The sequence below is a fragment of the Aegilops tauschii genome, chromosome 7 (assembly GCF_002575655.3).
Source record: "Aegilops tauschii subsp. strangulata cultivar AL8/78 chromosome 7, Aet v6.0, whole genome shotgun sequence".
Taxonomy (NCBI): domain Eukaryota; kingdom Viridiplantae; phylum Streptophyta; class Magnoliopsida; order Poales; family Poaceae; genus Aegilops; species Aegilops tauschii.
Genome location: NC_053041.3, coordinates 549,298,910 through 549,320,138, shown reverse-complemented (window position 1 = coordinate 549,320,138; position 21,229 = coordinate 549,298,910).

Sequence of the window (21,229 nt, the reverse complement as noted above, 5' to 3'; positions counted from 1 at the left end):
TCTTGACGACAGTGAGGGAACCCAAAAGTCCTGTCTTGATGTAGTGTTCGAGTGACTGACCACTACTGCTGGCACAAGCTCTTCGAACTCGCTGCCTGAATCAGTTCGTCTTCTTGAGTCTCAACTTCAAGTTGAAAGACATCGATCAGATGTGCTGTGACCAGAAGATGAAGGACTGAGGAAGTCCCTACAGAATTCAGATGCATATTTTCTGGTGCAACAGCAAGCGGTGGAGGATTTAAGAGCCAAACAAGAGAAAGTTAATAAGCTTGCTAAGCATCTTGCCAGCATTATGGGTACCCAGGATATTGTTTCTTGAGATCTTCTGAAGTGGTTTCAGTTCTGGATTTGTTTTGCTGCGGCGTTTATTTGCGTTGGTCGCCAACTTTGACAACCAGTGTATATGATATGCTGCTTTGTTCCCTATATTTGCACTGGTGGCGAACTTTGATGCCCGGTGGATGTAATATGTGTAATAGCCGTGATAGCCTAGCGTTAGTTGCTTGCTTATTTATTTCCTTGTTGTCTTGTTTATTTGTTTGCTTGTAGTCATTGCAGTTCTTTTTCCGCGGTTAGCTAGTGGCTGCAATAACCTATTTTTCAAACTAGGCCACAATAACAATGGGCTAATATTTACTGTAGTGACACCGGGCCTCCTACTGGCCATAGAAACTGTGGGCATTCTACGGGCCGTAGAAACAATGGGCCTTCTGCGGGCCGTATCATCAATGGGCCTTATACGGGCCGTATGATCGATTGGCCAAACATGGGCGCATTATGGCCGTAAACGGGCTGGAGTTGGAATCGTTCGTTCATGGGCCGACCATAACGGGCCATCGTTAATAGGCCGTATTTGATGACGCTATGAAAACGGCCCAACGTATTAACGGACCACAAACGGGCCGACTGTAACCACGGGCTGAATTTGGCCCACAAGCAGAAAATTACAGTAACGGGCCGTAAGTAAACGAATGCTGGAAATGAGCCCTAGAATAAATGGGCTCTGAGAAGGCCGAAAGATAACATGGGCTGGAAACGGCCCAACGTAATAACGGGCCGTTAATGGGTATCAAGTGATACACTATTCATTACGGGCCAGTTTCCCCACGGGCCGTTAATGGGTGTAAAGTGATACACTGTTCATTACGGGCCAGTTTCACCACGGGCCGTTAATAGGCCAAGAGTTACATAGGGCCTCATATGGGCCGAAACACGTCATGGGCCATACATGGGCCAGAAGTGAAAACGGACTGGAATCATATTGGATGGCCCAGATGACGCTACTGGGCCTAATTCGGATAGGGCGTAACGGGCCTTGGGTTAGCGGGCTGTAAATGGGCTATATGCGAACATGCCGTTAACAGGCTTTCCATGGGCCGGCCCGCCACCTTTTGACCAAGTCAAACGGGTCGGCCTTTTCACAAGAATGGGCCTCTGTTGGGCCGTGCCACGTGTCGACGTATCATAGGCGCCTTCTGTCCAATGAGTGGATGACATCTGTCCCAACGATGAGCCGACATGTGTTTCCTCCAGCCAATGATGATTTTACACGTGGAAAATCCCCATTGGTCGAGGTTGTTAATGGGTTATCGGATCCAAAACCCGACCCGATAGCTTAACAGCGTTCCGTTACGGTGGATGCCACGTGTCGGTCACCCTTGACGAAAGCACTTCTGTGACGCACGATTTATCGTCATGGAAGTGGACACTTCCGTGATGATAATTTTGTTAATGTCATGGAACACTTCTACGACAGCACAGGTATGACTATCTTGATTCTGTCATCAATTTGTCATGGATGACAAAAAACGTGACCTACTGTGACAAACACGTATCATCACGGAAGTGTATTTTTTTTGTAGTGGTAGACGTGTGGCAGAATATCTAAAGGGTCTTTAAAGATCACCTCGTCCGTTCTCAGGACCCGTACACAACTTTCCCTTGTGCTCGGCATGTAAAATAGCCTGTTTGCTTATCGCATTATTTGTACAAATACGTTTTGACGTATCCATTAGACCATAACGGAAACAGTTTCTAGCCAAACCTATATGGCACTGGCTTATTTCTTAATCTGCATTTCCCTTGTTTTTTCGATTTTCATGTACACCTCTGTACGACCCAAATCACCAGGGGCTTTATTGAGCCACATACATTTCTCAACCATAAAATAAGTGTGAACACTTTTATAGTATAATTCGGCGTCCAGAACATAGCATTATATGCATCGGCTCCGAATCGTGTCTTTGGTCAATAGTTGGGTTGCCGGGCTCCTGTGGTTACTACCTTACGTTCCGCTCGTTCGGCTAAGGCAGTAAAGGGAGAACTACTGTGATTGTCTTTCCGGTTCATCCGGACAAACACCTCAGTAGAGAAAGCCGAAAACTGACTGTCATGATGCGGCGAGAGCTTGTCAGCTATTCGGTGACTAAGTATAAATATTTTACGATTTTTTCCGCATCACGCGATAGACCGGCCTTCACCCGGTCAGGCATTTACAACACGCAAGTTCGGATAATCGAATAATACCAGGGGCTGCGCCTACACTCACATTGTCAAACTCCTATGGTTAAGTGAGAGTGATAAAGCCACATAGTCCGATTGCCTAGTTTGCTGCACTAACACTGAAGGAAATATGCCCTAGAGGCAATAATAAAGTTATTATTTATTTCCTTATATCAAGATAAATGTTTATTATTCATGCTAGAATTGTATTAACCGGAAACATAATACTTGTGTGAATACATAGACAAACAGAGTGTCACTAGTATGCCTCCAATTGACTAGCTCGTTGATCAAAGATGGTTATGTTTCCTAGCCATTGACATGAGTTGTCATTTGATTAACGGGATCACATCATTAGGAGAATGATGTGATTGACTTGACCCATTTCGTTAGCTTAGCACTCGATCGTTTAGTATGGTGCTATTGCTTTCTTCATGACTTATACATGTTCCTATGACTATGAGATTATGCAACTCCCGTTTACCGGAGGAACACTTTGTGTGCTACCAAACGTCACAACGTAACTGGGTGATTATAAAGGTGCTCTACAGGTGTCTCCGAAGGTACTTGTTGGGTTCGCGTATTTCGAGATTAGGATTTGTCACTCCGATTGTCGGAGAGGTATCTCTGGGCCTTCTCGGTAATGCACATCACTTAAACCTTGCAAGCATTGCAACTAATGAGTTTGTTGCGAGATGATGTATTACGGAACGAGTAAAGAGACTTGCCGGAAACGAGATTGAACTAGGTATTGAGATACCGACGATCGAATCTCGGGCAAGTAACATACCGATGACAAAGGGAACAATGTATGTTGTTATGCGGTCTGACCGATAAAGATCTTCGTAGAATATGTGGGAGCCAATATGAGCATCCAGGTTCCGCTATTGGTTATTGATCGGAGACGTGTCTCGGTCATGTCTACGTAGTTCTCTAACCCGTAGGGTCCGCACGCTTAACGTTTCGATGACAGTTATATTATGAGTTTATATGTTTTGATGTACCGAAGGTTGTTCAGAGTCCCGGATGTGATCACAGACATGACGAGGAGTCTCAAAATGGTCTAGACATAAAGATTGATATATTGGAAGCCTATGTTTGGATATCGGAAGTGTTCCGGGTGAAATCGGGATTCTACCGGAGTACCGGGAGGTTACCGGAACCCCCCGGCAACATAATGGGCCTTAGTGGGCCTAGGTGGAAGAGAGGAGAGGCGGCTAGGGCTGGGCCGCGCGCCCCTCCCCCATAGTCCGAATAGGACAAGGAGAAGGGGGCGGCGCCCCCTTCCTTCTTCTCCCTCTCCTCTTTCCCCCCTCCCAAGTCCTAATCCAACTAGGAAAAGGGGGGGAGTCCTACTCCCGGTGGGAGTAGGACTCCTCCTAGCGCGCCCCAAGGCTGGCCGCACCTCCCCCCTTTGATCCTTTATATACGGGGGCAGGGGGGCACCCCATAGACACAACAATTGATCATTGATCTCTTATCCGTGTGCGGTGCCCCCTCCACCATATTACACCTCGATAATATCGTAGCGGTGCTTAGACGAAGCCCTGCGTCGGTAGAACATCATCATCGTCACCGCGCCGTCCTGCTGATGAAACTCTCCCTTTACACTCGGCTGGATCGGAGTTCGAGGGACGTCATCGAGCTGAACGTGTGCTGAACACGGAGGTGCCGTGCGTTCGGTACTTGATCGGTCGGATCGTGAAGACGTACGACTACATCGACTGCGTTGTGTTAACGCTTCCGCTTTCGGTCTACGAGGGTACGTGGACAACACTCTCCCCTCTCGTTGCTATGCATCACCATGATCTTGCGTGTGCGTAGGAATTTTTTTTGAAATTACTACGTTCCCCAACAGTGGCATCCGAGCCTGGTTTTATGCGTTGATGTTATATGCACGAGTAGAACACAAATGAGTTGTGGGAGATATAAGTCATACTGCTTACCAGCATGTCATACTTGGGTTCGGCGGTATTGTTGGATGAAGCGGCCCGGACCGACATTACGCGTACGCTTACGCGAGACTGGTTCTTCCGACGTGCTTTGCATAGAGGTGGTTGGCGGGTGTCAGTTTCTCCAACTTTAGTTGAACCGAGTGTGGCTAAAACCGGTCCTTGCAAAGGTTAAAACAGCACCAACTTGACAAACTATCATTGTGGTTTTGATGCGTAGGTAAGAACGGTTCTTGCTCAGCCCGTAGCAGCCACGTAAAACTTGCAACAACAAAGTAGAGGACGTCTAACTTGTTTTTGGAGGGCATGTTGTGATGTGATATGGTCAAGGCATGATGCCATATTTTATTGTATGAGATGATCATGTTTTGTAACCGAGTTATCGGCAACTGGCAGGAGCCATATGGTTGTCGCTTTATTGTATGCAATGCAATCGCCATGTAATTGCTTTACTTTATCACTAAGCGGTAGCGATAGTCGTAGAAGCAATAGTTGGCGAGACGACAACGATGCTACGATGGAGATCAAGGTGTCGCGCCGGTGACGATGGGGATCATGACGGTGCTTCGGAGATGGAGATCACAAGCACAAGATGATGATGGCCATTACATATCACTTATATTGATTGCATGTGATGTTTATCTTTTATGCATCTTATCTTGCTTTGATTGACGGTAGCATTATAAGATGATCTCTCACTAAATTTCAAGATAAAAGTGTTTTCCCTGAGTATGCACCGTTGCCAAAGTTCGTCATGCCCAGACACCATGTGATGATCGGGTGTGATAAGCTCTACGTCCATCTACAACGGGTGCAAGCCAGTTTTGCACACGCAGAATACTCGGGTTAAACTTGACGAGCCTAGCATATGCAGATGTGGCCTCGGAACACTGAGACCGAAAGGTCGAGCGTGAATCATATAATAGATATGATCAACATAGTGATGTTCACCATTGAAAACTACTCCATTTCACGTGATCACTTAGATGATTAGAGGGATGTCTATCTAAGTGGGAGTTCTTAAATAATATGATTAATTGAACTTAAATTTATCATGAACTTAGTACCTGATAGTATCTTGCTTGTCTATGTTGATTGTAGATAGATGGCCCGTGCTGTTGTTCCGTTGAATTTTAATGCGTTCCTTGAGAAAGCAAAGTTGAAAGATGATGGTAGCAATTACACGGACGGGGTCCGTAACTTGAGAATTATCCTCATTGCTGCACAGAAGAATTACGTCCTGGAAGCACCGCTGGGTGCCAGGCTATCACATCCTAGTTAGTTCATGTATTAGAGTGTTGCATCATGTCTACATTTCAAAGAAACCTGAAATGGGGATGCCAGAAACCCCCAGCACCCCCCCTGGAACAACTAGGGTTTACTAAAATTCTTTTCAATGAACCTGAAATGCCCTCCATAAATGTTCACCACCTTTGGTCTTGGTTAAAACCTCTGCCAAAAATGGTTTCATATTTTTGGAGGCCATCTTGGATTTTTGCACAAGCCATAAGTATTTGCATTTGGGCATTTTAAATGCTATAAATATTTTCAAATGCCCAAATAATCTTGAAAGTATTTTTAGGCTGTTGGGAATAATCTCAAAGGTGCCTCAGAATATTTTCAGGATTTTTCCAAATGAAATGGTATTTTTACTATTTCAAAACACAGTACAGAAATAAATAAAAAGAGAAAGAACAGAAGGCAGAAAACTTACCTGGCAGCCCACCTGGCGGCCCAGCACTGTGCTGGCCCGCGCCAGTCAGCTGCCTGCTCTCGCCAGAGCAGGCAGAGAGCTGACGCCGGCGAGCGTGAGCTTGCCACGGCGCCAGCAGCTTGCCGCCCTCGCCGCGGATGAGCTGGCCGACCTCTCTCGACGCGCCCCGAGCCCCTGGACATTGCCATTCTCCCCCATCGCCTCTCCCTCGCCTTCTCCCCACCATGGCCCACGCCGCCGCAGCCACCTCACCGGAGTAACCGCGGCCACCGTCGACCTCGCGCCGTACTAACGTGTCCTACAGCACCGCCGTCGCCCACTCTTTCGAGAAAGCCGGGCCCCGAGCGCTCGTTTGCCCCGAAGCTCCGTCACCGACCTCGCCTTCGCCGCTCACCGTCGGAGATCCCCTCCGCCGTCGCCACTGCTACAGCTCGTCTCCGACCTCGCCGTCTGCTCCGTCGCAACCGCCGTGAGCATGGCCACCTTCCCATCCTCTCCTCTCTCTCTCTCTCGAGCTCTGTAGCTACCGCCCGAAGCTCACCCGAACGCGCCGCCGCACGAGCTCGTCGCCGACGAGGCTCCGGCCATCCAACGGCCACACCACCGTAGCCATTAGCTTCAACGCAACGCCAGGAACCCGTAGCACCCTCGCACGTTCCTCGCCGCGCTCTCTAGCTACGGTTTCGACTACGCCCGTACCCGGCAGCCGCCCGGCTCGTCGCCGGCGTCGATTCCGGCGACCCCGAGCTCCACTACCACCACCAGTCGACGCGGTTCGCCCCCAGCTACACATAGGTACTCTCCGCCGTCCTTTTGGTCGCCGGAGGGGGGATCCCGCACTCCACCGCCGCGTCTGGACGTCGCCGGCGGCTAAACACCGGCGAGTCAGCGTGGTTTGACCACGGTTTGACCCCCCCAGGGTCACTGACAAGTGGGGCCCGCCTGCTAACTAATCTGAGTTAGAGTTAAAACTAATCCTAATTAACTAATTACCTAACAGTGACACTGACACAGGGGACCCACACGTCAGGTTTGACCTGGACGACCCCGTTGACCTGCTGATGTCACACTGACGTCAGGCTGACGCAGTAAAGCTTTTACTGGAATTATTCTTATATTGGAAATTCCAGAAATTATCACAAACTTCAAAAAATCATAGAAAATAATCTATAGCTCAGAATGAAAAGATTTATATATGAAAAATGATCAGAAAAATCCATTCTATCCATCTGTACTGGTTTCATGCATGATTAAGCAAGTTAACCTACTGTTTTATACAGAATAAGATAAAGCACTAATATGGGCCATTTATGAACTTGGAATTTGAATCTTTGATTCAAATTAGTCCAAACCCATCTGGTCTTAGTTGCATTAGCCCAATACATCCATTTTGCCATGTCTCATGCATGCATCATATTGTTGCACTTGCTTGGTGTTGATTGTGCTTCGATGTGTTCATTGTGGTAGGTCCTGCCTCCGAGGATATTCACGAGTATCCAACTGAAGGGCAGTATCCCACCACCACTCTGTCAGGCAAGCAACCCATTGATCATTTCGATACAAACCCATCTTCTCGCTTCTGCTCTCGTTTACTGCATTAAGACAACGCGATTCAAACTGCTGTGTGTTGCGGTAGCTGAACCCACTTCCTTTGCATGACCTGTCATTGCCACAGTAACTAGATGAAACCCACTAGCATGTGTAGGAGTTGATTGAGCCATGTTGTGTTCCTACAATGCTATGCTTGCTATGCTTAGAGTTGTGTCAGGTCTGGCTCATCAGGGAGATGAACTAGAGTGAAAGTGTGTGTGTCGTAAAGAGAGTGAAGTGTTGAATACGATTTGGTAAAGGTATCGATGGGAGGCCATGTAGGAGTACATGGTGGGTTGTTTCATTGAGGCCGTCCCTAAGAACTGAGATCTGTATGCGTGATTTAAGATTCAGCTGCTACCACACATTGGGCCCGAAACCAATGGACCCCCTCGGCTTCTTATCCACCCTTGTCCTCTGTCCGGGAGTTGCACGTAGTTTCTGGTGTTTGTAGTAACCTGGAGGCCGTGGACAGCGCTGACCAAGGGGTGGGCTGTGATGCGGTAGGCTCGTGGCCCGGTGTACCGAGTCGCCCGTTTGGTGACTGGGAACCCTGCACACATCGTTCGGGGCCGTATGTGGAAACCTCGGCCGGACTCCCTGCGGATGGAACCTGAATAGACGATAAACCTGGACTAGAGACTCGAGTGTTTAGGTAGGCTGTGTCCGACACCCACGTTGGGCTTCCGCTTGAAGGTTGCCGAGTACACGTCGTGTAGCGACGATAAGTGGTGAGAGCGTGTGTGACGAAGTACACCCCTGCAGGGTATGAAACTATTCGAATAGCCGCGTCCGCGGTAAAGGACTACCTGGTCGTTTATGCAGTTCATAGACAAGTAAATGGATACTACTAAAAGCCTCAAGATAAGTGTGAGTACCGCGGATGGCCCTCTCGTTGGATGACGAGGGAGGATCCACGGTGGAGTATTGAGATGGTGATTAGTGGACTCGTGTGCGAAAACTATTTCACAAGTGGTGTATCGTAGGATAGCTTAGCCAAGAGTCAAAGCTGGCTTGCTGCAATAACCCCACTACCTTCTTGAGAATGAACATGTATAATAGGATCTGTTGTAAGACTTGCTGAGTACCTTTGTACTCATGTTGCTTTAATTACTGTTTTCAGACGACAACACCGCCCCTTCTGACGGGTTCTACGTAGAACGCGACGACGACGAGTGACGCGCCACCCAGGTGGTGATCTAGGCTTGTGAAGGGCCTATGTAGATAGACAGGCTTCGTCAAGCCTTCTTTCTTTCTAGTGTCTGTACCCAGACAGTTTCCTTCCGCATGTGCTTGTATGATTGTATGACTTGAGTGTCGGGTCATGTGACCCCTATCTGTATGAACAAGTTATGTAAGGCTCTCCGGAGCCCTTTAAATAAAGTACTTGAGTTGTAGAGTTTTGTTGTGATGCCATGTTGTATTTGCACATATCGAGCATATTGTGTGTATGTTTGAAATGCTTGGTATGTGTGGGATCCGACAATCTAGTTGTTTATCTTTAGCAGCCTCTCTTATGGGGAAATGTAGTCTGGTGCCTCCTTGAGCGATAGTAGTCCGCTACAGCCCGGTTCACCGGAGTCCTGCTAGCCCAGCACTACTGCTCTGGACACTCGACTGGCCGGCATGTGAGTCATATCGTTCCTGTGTCTGTCCCTTCGGGGAAATGTCACGCGGTGACATCCGGAGTCCTGCCTAGCCTGCTACAGCCCGGGTTCCCGGAGTCCTGTTAGCCCAGTGCTACAGCCCGGTTTCACACGCTGCTGATCGACACGTTCGATATTGATTCATGTATGCCTGTCCCCATACGTTAGTGCCGCTTTGGGTTCACGACTAGCCATGTCGGCCCGGGTTCTCTGTCATATGGATGCTAGCGACATTATCATATACGTGAGCCAAAAGGCGCAAACGGTCCCGGGCCATGGTAAGGCGACACCCGTGGGAGTACCGTGCGTGAGGCCGCAATGTTATATGAGGTGTTACAGGCTAGATCGGTGTGACTTGGAATCGGGGTCCTGACAGCGTTGGCATCAGAGCCGGACTGCCTGTAGGTGCGATAAGCCAAACTGGTCGATGTCGTGTCTAGAAATGCTTTAGTTATATGTAGGGGAATTGATTGTGGGAGGGAACGTAAGGTGCTTTTACTCCTTTACCTCATGCCCTCTGATCTGAGTCATACTCTTCTCATTCTACGCGGGTTAAGGACTAGGCTCTCTCCTCCCTATCAGGTTCACGTGTTACTAATCCGTAGTAACTTATAGGATTGTTGGTTCCATGCTTCGGTTCAGTTTCTATTACCCTAGTATGTTGTCGGTTGAACCAGAACCTTGACATGATGTTGCTGAATGGTATTGCAAACTGTTGCGAATGTCTCAAATCCTTTTTTCGAGCATTTACAGCCGTTATGCTGTCCAAATTCTCCTAGAAATACTAATGCCTTGCATTATTTCGTGCTTTCAGATGGCCACCCGTTCCCAGAACCAAGTGGTTCGCCTGACCCGGTGCATCGGCGTACCTGGTCACACGGCCATGTTGGTCCGAGTGATGATTGAGACAGGCTATCGTTGGTATCCCAAGTATACCGTCGAGGAGCAGTTTCGAGACTTTAATCAAAGTCAATATCTTTGCACAGTCAGGATCTACCCATCCTATCCTGGAGCCACTGAATCCCTCCATTGCTCTTATGGACTTGGGGTTACTATCGAGATGTCTGTGCAGGACGCAGCTTACTCAATGATGACTATCATGCGAGCCAAGACTGCCTTGCTTCAGAACACCGATTTCTGCTATATGCCAGTAGCACTCCCTGGGGCACAGGGGTACTATCAGGCCACTTACTGTGATTCTACCCATGAGGACTCACTACTCCGTACCACCACCGAGATGCTTGAGGACAAGGACCGTGAGAATCGTGCCTTGCGAATGGAGCTCTTTGATGCTCGTGCTGATCACTGGGCCACTCTGACACGGTTTGCACCTGCCGTGCAAGCTGGGTTTATGGACATGAGGGACATATACCCCGTGCGATCTGGTCTGCCAGAATGTATGGAATGGCGTGATGTAGGAGGCATCACCCCTCCTCGTGGACCCCGTCTGCCACCGTTTGTTGGACCAAGGCCACACCCGAGTCCCTATGGACCGCAAGCTCCACAGGACCGACTGTTTCCAGATGATCATGTTCAGCTTCCAGGACATGGTGGTGACTTCTATGAGGATTACTACGGGGACGTCTGAGTTGGTAGTAGTTCCACTAGTAATGTAACAGTTGTAATCTCCACAGTCCTGCGTGTCTTGTGGGATACGACTTGGTGTGTATCACGTTCCGGAGGTGTAGAAAAATAATGTATAGGAGCTTGGAATGCCTCTGATGAGATGTATCGTCTTTCATCGTAGTTGTACCTTGGCCTGGGCTTGTACTAAGCTATCTATGGCGTGTATGATCGTTGGTATATGTATGTTGCTATGTTACCATGTCATACTGATGGTCATCTCTGCATTCCGTGTTATCCATTACATTCCGCATTTCCCTATCAAGATTTAGCCATCCTCGTCTAAATCGTTGCTTTGTTTCTCCTAGGATGGTTAACACCCGCAACAACCCTGCTGTCCAGGCGCAGGATGAAGCCAATGCAGCCAGGGCGGAGGATCTGCCCCAACCGCCTTCACTGGCCGAAGTTATGCTGGAGGCAGAAAGAAACAAGCGTGAGACTAACCGCTTGCTAGAGCGAATTGAGCAGAATACTGCACGTCACCAGAGGAATGACCTGGTGTCTATCAATGACTTTATCAAGCTGTACCCACCGAAGTTCAACCACTCCGTCGAGCCCCTTGATGCGGATGATTGGCTTCGCAGCATCACCCATAAGCTACGTTCTGCTAACGTAGCCGAAGCTGATAAGGTTACCTACGCTGCCTATCACCTCGAAGGCCCTGCTAGCCTTTGGTGGGAAAACTTTGAGGCTATGCGCCCAGCTGGACAAATCACTACTTGGGCTGAATTCAGTGAGGCTTTCCGTGAGCATCACATTCCGGAGGGTCTCATAGATCGTAAGCGGGAATAATTCTGCAACTTCACCCAAGGCAGACTGACCGTAGATGCATACAGCCGTGAGTTTGGAAATCTAGCACGCTATGCTCCTGAAGAGGTATCCACCGACGCCAAGAAGCAGGCAAGGTTCCGCAAGGGACTTAGCCCCGAGCTTAGCCGTGATCTCCGTCTGCATGAGTGCACCTCTTTCCAGAAGTTGGTCAATAAGGCCATCAGTGCCGAGACAGGACAGACTGACTATGACGCTACACGCAAACACTCTCGTGATTTTGGTTCCTCATCTGGCTCCGGATCCCAGAAGCGCCGGGTCTGGATTCCAAATACTGCTTTGCCACCCAGGTTCACTCCGAGGCCATCCTTCGAGGCGCCTCGCCCTAACCAGCAGCATGCACCGCCCAAGGTTTATGGTGGCCCCGCTGCTAATGCTGCTCCACGCCCTAATATTGTGACATGCTTCAAGTGTGGAGAAACGGGTCACTATTTGCGCGAGTGCCCCCGAAACAACCTCAATCAACCTGGACAGTCCGTTGGCCGTGGTAAGCCAGCAGGAAAGACTTACTACGCCAAGCCAGCCACCACTGCACGTGGCCATGTCAACTATGTTTCAGCTGAAGAAACTCATGAGGATCCCAACGTCGTCCTTGGTACGCTCCTTGTTAATTGCCATCCGGCAACTGTTCTTTTCGATACTGGAGCATCTCATTCATTCATCTCTGAGAGCTATGCTCGATTACACAACACCACATTTAGTGACATGCCTACTTCCATGGAAATTCAAACTCCTGGTTCTAGATGGCAAACCTCTAAGATAAGCCATGGAAATGAAATTCTTGTTGACAGACTGGTCTTCCTTGCATCACTAATAGCTCTCAAGTCCTCGGACATAAACATCATCTTGGGTATGGACTGGATGTCAGCCCATTATGCTAAGATTGATTGCTCTACTAGAACTGTTCAACTCACCCATCCGTCGGGCAAGACAGTCAATGTTTTGACCCGAGTGTCTAAGCGTCAGCTCTACTCACTAAATGCCAACCCTCTCCCAGACCTCGAAGATGTGCCGGTAGTCCGTGACTTCCCGGATGTCTTCCCTGAAGAACTTCCAGGTATTCCACCTGACAGGGATGTTGAGTTCGTGATAGACCTTGTTCCAGGAACCGTCCCAATCTCTAGAAGACCCTATAAGATGGCACCCCTAGAGCTAGCCGAGCTTAAGAAACAACTCGATGAGTCTTTGAAAAAGGGTTTCATCCGTCCTAGTTCTTCTCCGTGGGCTTGCCCCGTCCTCTTCGTTAAGAAGAAGGATGGTACGGATCGGATGGTTGTAGATTACCGACCCGTCAACCTAGTCACAATCAAGAACAAGTATCCGCTTCCCAGGATCAACGACCTGTATGATCAGCTCGCTGGATCCTCAGTCTTCTCTAAAATGGATTTGAGGTTGGGCTACCATCAAATCAAAATCAGGAACGGGGACATCCCTAAAACGGACTTTGTTACTCGTTATGGCCAATACGAGTATACAGTCATGTCCTTCGGATTAACCAATGCTCCAGCCACCTTCTCTCGGTTAATGAACTCAATCTTCATGGAGTATTTGGATAAATTCGTCGTAGTATACCTCGATGATATACTCATCTACTCCAAGAACGAGGCAGAACATGCCGAGCATCTAAGGCTAGTACTAACGAAACTTTGAGAGCATCGCCTTTATGCCAAGTTCTCCAAGTGCGAATTTTGGTTGCCAGAAGTGACCTACCTAGGCCACGTGATCTCTGGTAAGGGTATTGCTGTCAATCCCGAGCGAGTTCAAGCCATCCTTGACTGGACTCCCCCTGAAACGGTCAAGCAAGTTCGGAGTTTCCTTGGCTTAGCGAGCTACTGCCGCCGCTTCGTCGAGAACTTCTCCAAGGTTGCTAAACCTCTAACCGAACTCCTCAAGAAAGATAAAAAATTCGAGTGGACCCCACAGTGCGAGTTCAGCTTTCAGGAACTGAAAAGACGCCTGACATCTGCCCCCGTACTCGTACCACCAGATTTTTCTAAGGACTTTGTTATCTATTGCGACGCCTCGCGACAAGGACTAGGTTGCATACTCATGCAAGACCGTCATGTGATTGCCTACGCTTCCCGACAGTTGCGTCCACATGAGGATAATTATCCCACACATGATCTAGAGCTTGCAGCCGTAGTCCATGCACTCAAAACATGGCGACATTACCTTCTCGGTAACCGTTGCGAGATCTTCACAGACCACCAGAGTCTGAAATACATCTTCACCCAACCGGATTTTAATCTCAGGCAAAGACGTTGGGTCGAGTTGATCTCAGACTACGACTTAGAAATAACTTACACTCCGGGCAAAGCCAATGTCATGGCTGATGCACTAAGCCGTAAATCCTATTGTAACAACTTGATGTTACAACAAAGCCAACCACTTCTCCACGAGGAATTCTCTAAGCTTAACCTTCACATTGTTCCTCAAGGATTTCTATCCACCCTGGTGGCGAAACCTACCCTTACGGATCAAATCATCAAAGCTCAGAAGGTAGATCCGGGAATCTGCCGTATTAAGAGAAACATCAAGAAAGGAGTTGCGGATTGTTTCTCCGTTGATGACCAAGGTGTTGTGTTCTTTGGAGACCGCCTAGTGGTTCCCAAGGTACGCAACCTGAGGCGATTGATCCTTAAGGAAGCTCATGAATCTCCTCTCACCATTCATCCCGGTAGTACTAAAATGTATCAAGACCTACGCCAGAGGTTTTGGTGGACTAGGATGAAGAGAGAAATTGCTCAATACATTGCTAATTGCGACGTCTGCCGACGTGTTAAAGCAGAGCATCAACGACCTGCTGGCACCCTTCAGCCTCTGGCTATTCCTGAATGGAAATGGGATAAAATCGGTATGGATTTCATTACTGGGTTTCCCAGGACCAAGAGGGGAAACAATGCTATTTTCGTTGTTGTCGATCGTCTTTCCAAAGTAGCCCACTTCCTACCTGTTCGTGAGAGTATAACCGCTAGCCAGCTAGCAGAGTTGTACATCTCCCGAATAGTGTCTCTGCATGGTGTTCCATTGGAAATTAACTCAGACCGTGGAAGTCTCTTTACCTCTCGATTTTGGGAAAGTTTCCAAAATGCTATGGGAACTCGCCTGTCTTTTAGCACCGCCTTTCACCCTCAATCAAGTGGTCAGGTAGAACGAGTTAATCAAATTCTGGAGGATATGCTCCGAGCTTCTATCATCTCTTTCGGCATGGATTGGGAGAAATGCCTCCCATTCGCCGAGTTCGCTTATAACAATAGTTACCAAGCTAGTTTGGGCAAAGCCCCTTTCGAGGTTCTCTATGGACGAAAATGTCGAACGCCTCTTAACTGGTCGGAAACCGGGGAAAGACAACTCTTCGGCCCGGATATGATCCAGGAAGCAGAAGAGCAGGTTCGCATTATTCGTGAGAAATTGAAAACAGCCCAATCTCGCCAAAAGAGCCATTATGATCGCAAACATAAGGCTATGACTTTTGAAGTTGACGAGAAAGCTTACCTCCGGGTGACCCCTTTAAAGGGAACCCACCGATTCGGTATCAAAGGCAAATTGGCCCCTCGCTACATTGGACCCTTTCGCATTCTTGCCAAGCGAGGAGAAGTTGCCTACCAATTGGAACTACCTCCGCATCTTTCCAAGGTTCATGACGTCTTCCACGTTTCCCAACTCAGGCGTTGCTTCTCGGATCCTATCCGTGGAGTGGACCACGAAACGCTTGATCTCCAAGATAATCTCACATATCGGGAGTATCCCGTTCGAATCCTTGATCAAGCCGAGCGTACCACTCGACGCCGAAACATCAAGTTCCTCAAAGTTCAATGGTCACACCATTCCGAGAAAGAAGGTACTTGGGAAAGGGAGGATCGTCTTCGACTTGAGTACCCCACCTTCTTCCCAACGGATCCTAAATCTCGGGACGAGATTCTTTTGAGTGGGGGTGAGTTGTCACATCCTAGTTAGTTCATGTATTAGAGTGTTGCATCATGTCTACATTTCACAGAAACCTGAAATGGGGATGCCAGAAACCCCCAGCACCCCCCTGGAACAACTAGGGTTTACTAAAATTCTTTTCAATGAACCTGAAATGCCCTCCATAAATGTTCACCACCTTTGGTCTTAATTAAAACCTCTGCCAAAATGGTTTCATATTTTTGGAGGCCATCTTGGATTTTTGCACAAGCCATAAGTATTTGCATTTGGGCATTTTAAATGCTATAAATATTTTCAAATACCCAAATAATCTTGAAAGTATTTTTAGGCTGTTGGGAATAATCTCAAAGGTGCCTCAGAATATTTTCAGGATTTTTCCAAATGAAATGGTATTTTTACTATTTCAAAACACAGTACAGAAATAAATAAAAAGAGAAAGAACAGAAGGCAGAAAACTTACCTGGCAGCCCACCTGGCGGCCCAGCACTGTGCTGGCCCGCGCCAGTCAGCTGCCTGCTCTCGCCAGAGCAGGCAGAGAGCTGACGCCGGCGAGCGTGAGCTCGCCACGGCGCCAGCAGCTTGCCGCCCTCGCCGCGGATGAGCTGGCCGACCTCTCTCGACGCGCCCCGAGCCCCTGGACATTGCCATTATCCCCCATCGCCTCTCCCTCGCCTTATCCCCACCATGGCCGACGCCGCCGCAGCCACCTCACCGGAGTAACCGCGGCCACCGTCGACCTCGCTCCGTACTAACGTGTCCTACAGCACCGCCGTCGCCCACTCCTTCGAGCAAGCCGAGCCCCGAGTGCTCGTTTGCCCCGAAGCTCCGTCACCGACCTCGCCTTCGCCGCTCACCGTCGGAGATCCCCTCCGCCGTCGCCACTGCTACAGCTCGTCTCTGACCTCGCCGTCTGCTCCGTCGCAACCGCCGTGAGCATGGCCACCTTCCCATCCTCTCCTCTCTCTCTCTCTCTCGAGCTCTGTAGCTACCGCCCGAAGCTCACCCGAACGCGCCGCCGCACGAGCTCGTCGCCGACGAGGCTCCGGCCATCCAACGGCCACACCACCGTAGAAATTAGCTTCACCGCAACGCCAGGAACCCGTAGCACCCTCGCACGTTCCTCGCCGCGCTCTCTAGCTACGGTTTCTACTACGCCCGTACCCAGCAGCCGCCCGGCTCGTCGCCGGCGTCGATTCCGGCGACCCTGAGCTCCACTACCACCACCAGTCGACGCGGTTCGCCCCCAGCTACACATAGGTACTCTCCGCCGTCCTTTTGGTCGCCGGAGGGGGGATCCCGCACTCCACCGCCGCGTCTGGACGTCGCCGGCGGCTAAACGCCGGCGAGTCAGCGTGGTTTGACCACGGTTTGACCCCCCCAGGGTCACTGACAAGTGGGGCCCGCCTGCTAACTAATCTGAGTTAGAGTTAAAACTAATCCTAATTAACTAATTACCTAACAGTGACACTGACACAGGGGACCCACAAGTCAGGTTTGACCTGGACGACCCCGTTGACCTGCTGACGTCACACTAACGTCAGGCTGACGCAGTAAAGCTTTTACTGGAATTATTCTTATATTGGAAATTCCAGAAATTATCACAAACTTCAAAAAATCATAGAAAATAATCTATAGCTCAGAATGAAAAGATTTATATATGAAAAATGATCAGAAAAATCCATTCTATCCATCTGTACTGGTTTCATGCATGATTAAGCAAGTTAACCTACTGTTTTATACAGAACAAGATAAAGCACTAATATGGGCCATTTATGAACTTGGAATTTGAATCTTTGATTCAAATTAGTCCAAACCCATCTGGTCTTAGTTGCATTAGCCCAATACATCCATTTTGCCATGTCTCATGCATGCATCATATTGTTGCACTTGCTTGGTGTTGATTGTGCTTCGATGTGTTCATTGTGGTAGGTCCTGCCTCCGAGGATATTCACGAGTATCCAACTGAAGGGCAGTATCCCACCACCACTCTGTCAGGCAAGCAACCCATTGATCATTTCGATACAAACCCATCTTCTCGCTTCTGCTCTCGTTTACTGCATTAAGACAACGCGATTCAAACTGCTGTGTGTTGCGGTAGCTGAACCCACTTCCTTTGCATGACCTGTCATTGCCACAGTAACTAGATGAAACCCACTAGCATGTGTAGGAGTTGATTGAGCCATGTTGTGTTCCTACAATGCTATGCTTGCTATGCTTAGAGTTGTGTCAGGTCTGGCTCATCAGGGAGATGAACTAGAGTGAAAGTGTGTGTGTCGTAAAGAGAGTGAAGTGTTGAATACGATTTGGTAAAGGTATCGATGGGAGGCCATGTAGGAGTACATGGTGGGTTGTTTCATTGAGACCGTCCCTAAGAACTGAGATCTGTATGCGTGATTTAAGATTCAGCTGCTACCACACATTGGGCCCGAAACCAATGGACCCCCTCGGCTTCTTATCCACCCTTGTCCTCTGTCCGGGAGTTGCACGTAGTTTCTGGTGTTTGTAGTAACCTGGAGGCCGTGGACAGCGCTGACCAAGGGGTGGGCTATGATGCGGTAGGCTCGTGGCCCGGTGTACCGAGTCGCCCGTTTGGTGACCGGGAACCCTGCACACATCGTTCGGGGCCGTATGTGGAAACCTCGGCCGGACTCCCTGCGGATGGAACCTGAATAGACGATAAACCTGGACTAGAGACTCGAGTGTTTAGGTAGGCTGTGGCCGACACCCACGTTGGGCTTCCGCTTGAAGGTTGCCGAGTACACGTCGTCTAGCGACGATAAGTGGTGAGAGCGTGTGTGACGAAGTACACCCCTGCAGGGTATGAAACTATTCGAATAGCCGCGTCCGCGGTAAAGGACTACCTGGTCGTTTATGCAGTTCATAGACAAGTAAATGGATACTACTAAAAGCCTCAAGATAAGTGTGAGTACCGCGGATGGCCCTCTCGTTGGATGACGAGGGAGGATCCACGGTGGAGTATTGAGATGGTGATTAGTGGACTCGTGTGCGAAAACTATTTCACAAGTGGTGTATCGTAGGATAGCTTAGCCAAGAGTCAAAGCTGGCTTGCTGCAATAACCCCACTACCTTCTTGAGAATGAACATGTATAATAGGATCTGTTGTAAGACTTGCTGAGTACCTTTGTACTCATGTTGCTTTAATTACTGTTTTCAGACGACAACACCGCCCCTTCCGCATGTGCTTGTATGATTGTATGACTTGAGTGTGGGGTCATGTGACCCCTATCTGTATGAACAAGTTATGTAAGGCTCTCCGGAGCCCTTTAAATAAAGTACTTGAGTTGTAGAGTTTTGTTGTGATGCCATGTTGTATTTGCACATATCGAGCATATTGTGTGTATGTTTGAAATGCTTGGTATGTGTGGGATCCGACAATCTAGTTGTTTATCTTTAGCAGCCTCTCTTATGGGGAAATGTAGTCTGGTGCCTCCTTGAGCGATAGTAGTCCGCTACAGCCCGGTTCACCGGAGTCCTGCTAGCCCAGCACTACTGCTCTGGACACTCGACTGGCCGGCATGTGAGTCATATCGTTCCTGTGTCTGTCCCTTCGGGGAAATGTCACGCGGTGACATCCGGAGTCCTGCCTAGCCTGCTACAGCCCGGGTTCCCGGAGTCCTGTTAGCCCAGTGCTACAGCCCGGTTTCACACGCTGCTGATCGACACGTTCGATATTGATTCATGTATGCCTGTCCCCATACGTTAGTGCCGCTTTGGGTTCACGACTAGCCATGTCGGCCCGGGTTCTCTGTCATATGGATGCTAGCGACATTATCATATACGTGAGCCAAAAGGCGCAAACGGTCCCGGGCCATGGTAAGGCGACACCCGTGGGAGTACCGTGCGTGAGGCCGCAATGTTATATGAGGTGTTACAGGCTAGATCGGTGTGACTTGGAATCGGGGTCCTGACACAGGCCTGCTGCAGGAGCAACACCAGATGTTATGAACGTCTGGCAGAGCAAAGCTGATGACTACTCGATAGTTTAGTGTGCCATGCTTTACGGCTTAGAACCGGGTCTTCAACGACGTATTGAACGTCATGGAGCATATGAGATGTTCCAGGAGTTGAAGTTAATATTTAAGCAAATGCCCATATTGAGAGATATGAAGTCTCCAATAAGTTCTACAGCTGCAAGATGGAAGAGAATAGTTCTGTCAGTGAGCATATACTCAAAATGTCTGGGTATAACAATCACTTGATTCAACTGGGAGTTAATCTTCCGGATGATAGCGTCATTGACAGAATTCTTCAATCACCGCCACCAAGCTACAAGAGCTTCGTGATGAACTATAACATGCAAGGGATGGATAAGACGATTCCCGAGCTCTTCGCAATGCTAAAGGCTGCGGAGGTAGAAATCAAAAAGGAGCATCAAGTGTTGATGGACAATAAGACCACTAGTTTCAAGAAAAAGGGAAAAGGGAAGAAGAAGGGGAACTTCAAAAAGAACAGCAAGCAAGTTGATGTTCAGGAGAAGAAACCCAAGTCTGGACCTAAGCGTGAGACTGAGTGCTTCTACTGCAAGCAGACTGGTCAATGGAAGCGAAACTGCCCCAAGTATTTGGCGGATAAGAAGGATGGCAAGGTGAACAAAGGTATATGTGATTTACATGTTATTGATGTATACCTTACTAGAGCTCGCAGTAGCACCTGGGTATTTGATATTGGTTCTGTTGCTAATATTTGCAACTCGAAACAGGGACTACGGATTAAGCGAACACTGGCGAAGGACGAGGTGACGATGCGCGTGGGAAACAGTTCCAAAGTCGATGTGATCGCCGTCGGCACGCTACCTCTACATCTACCTTCGGGATTAGTATTAGACCTAAATAATTGTTATTTGGTGCCAGCGTTGAGCATGAACATTATATCTGGATCTTGTTTGATGCGAGATGGTTATTCATTTAAATTGGAGAATAATGGTTGTTCTATTTATATGAGTAATATCTTTTATGGTCATGCACCCTTGAAGAGTGGTCTATTTTTAATGAATCTCGATAGTAGTGATACACATATTCATAATGTCGAAGCCAAAAGATGCAGAGTTGATAATGATAGTGCAACTTATTTGTGGCACTGCCGTTTAGGTCATATCGGTGTAAAGCGCATGAAGAAACTCCATAATGATGGACTTTTGGAATCACTTGATTATGAATCACTTGGTACTTGCGAACCGTGCCTCATGGGCAAGATGACTAAAACGCCGTTCTCCGTAACTATGGAGAGAGCAACAGATTTGTTGGAAATCATACATACAGATGTATGTGGTCCGATGAATATTGAGGCTCGTGGCGGATATCATTATTTTCTCACCTTCACAGATGATTTGAGCAAATATGGGTACATCTACTTAATGAAACATAAGTCTGAAACATTTGAAAAGTTCAAAGAATTTCAGATTAAAGTTGAAAATCATCATAACAAGA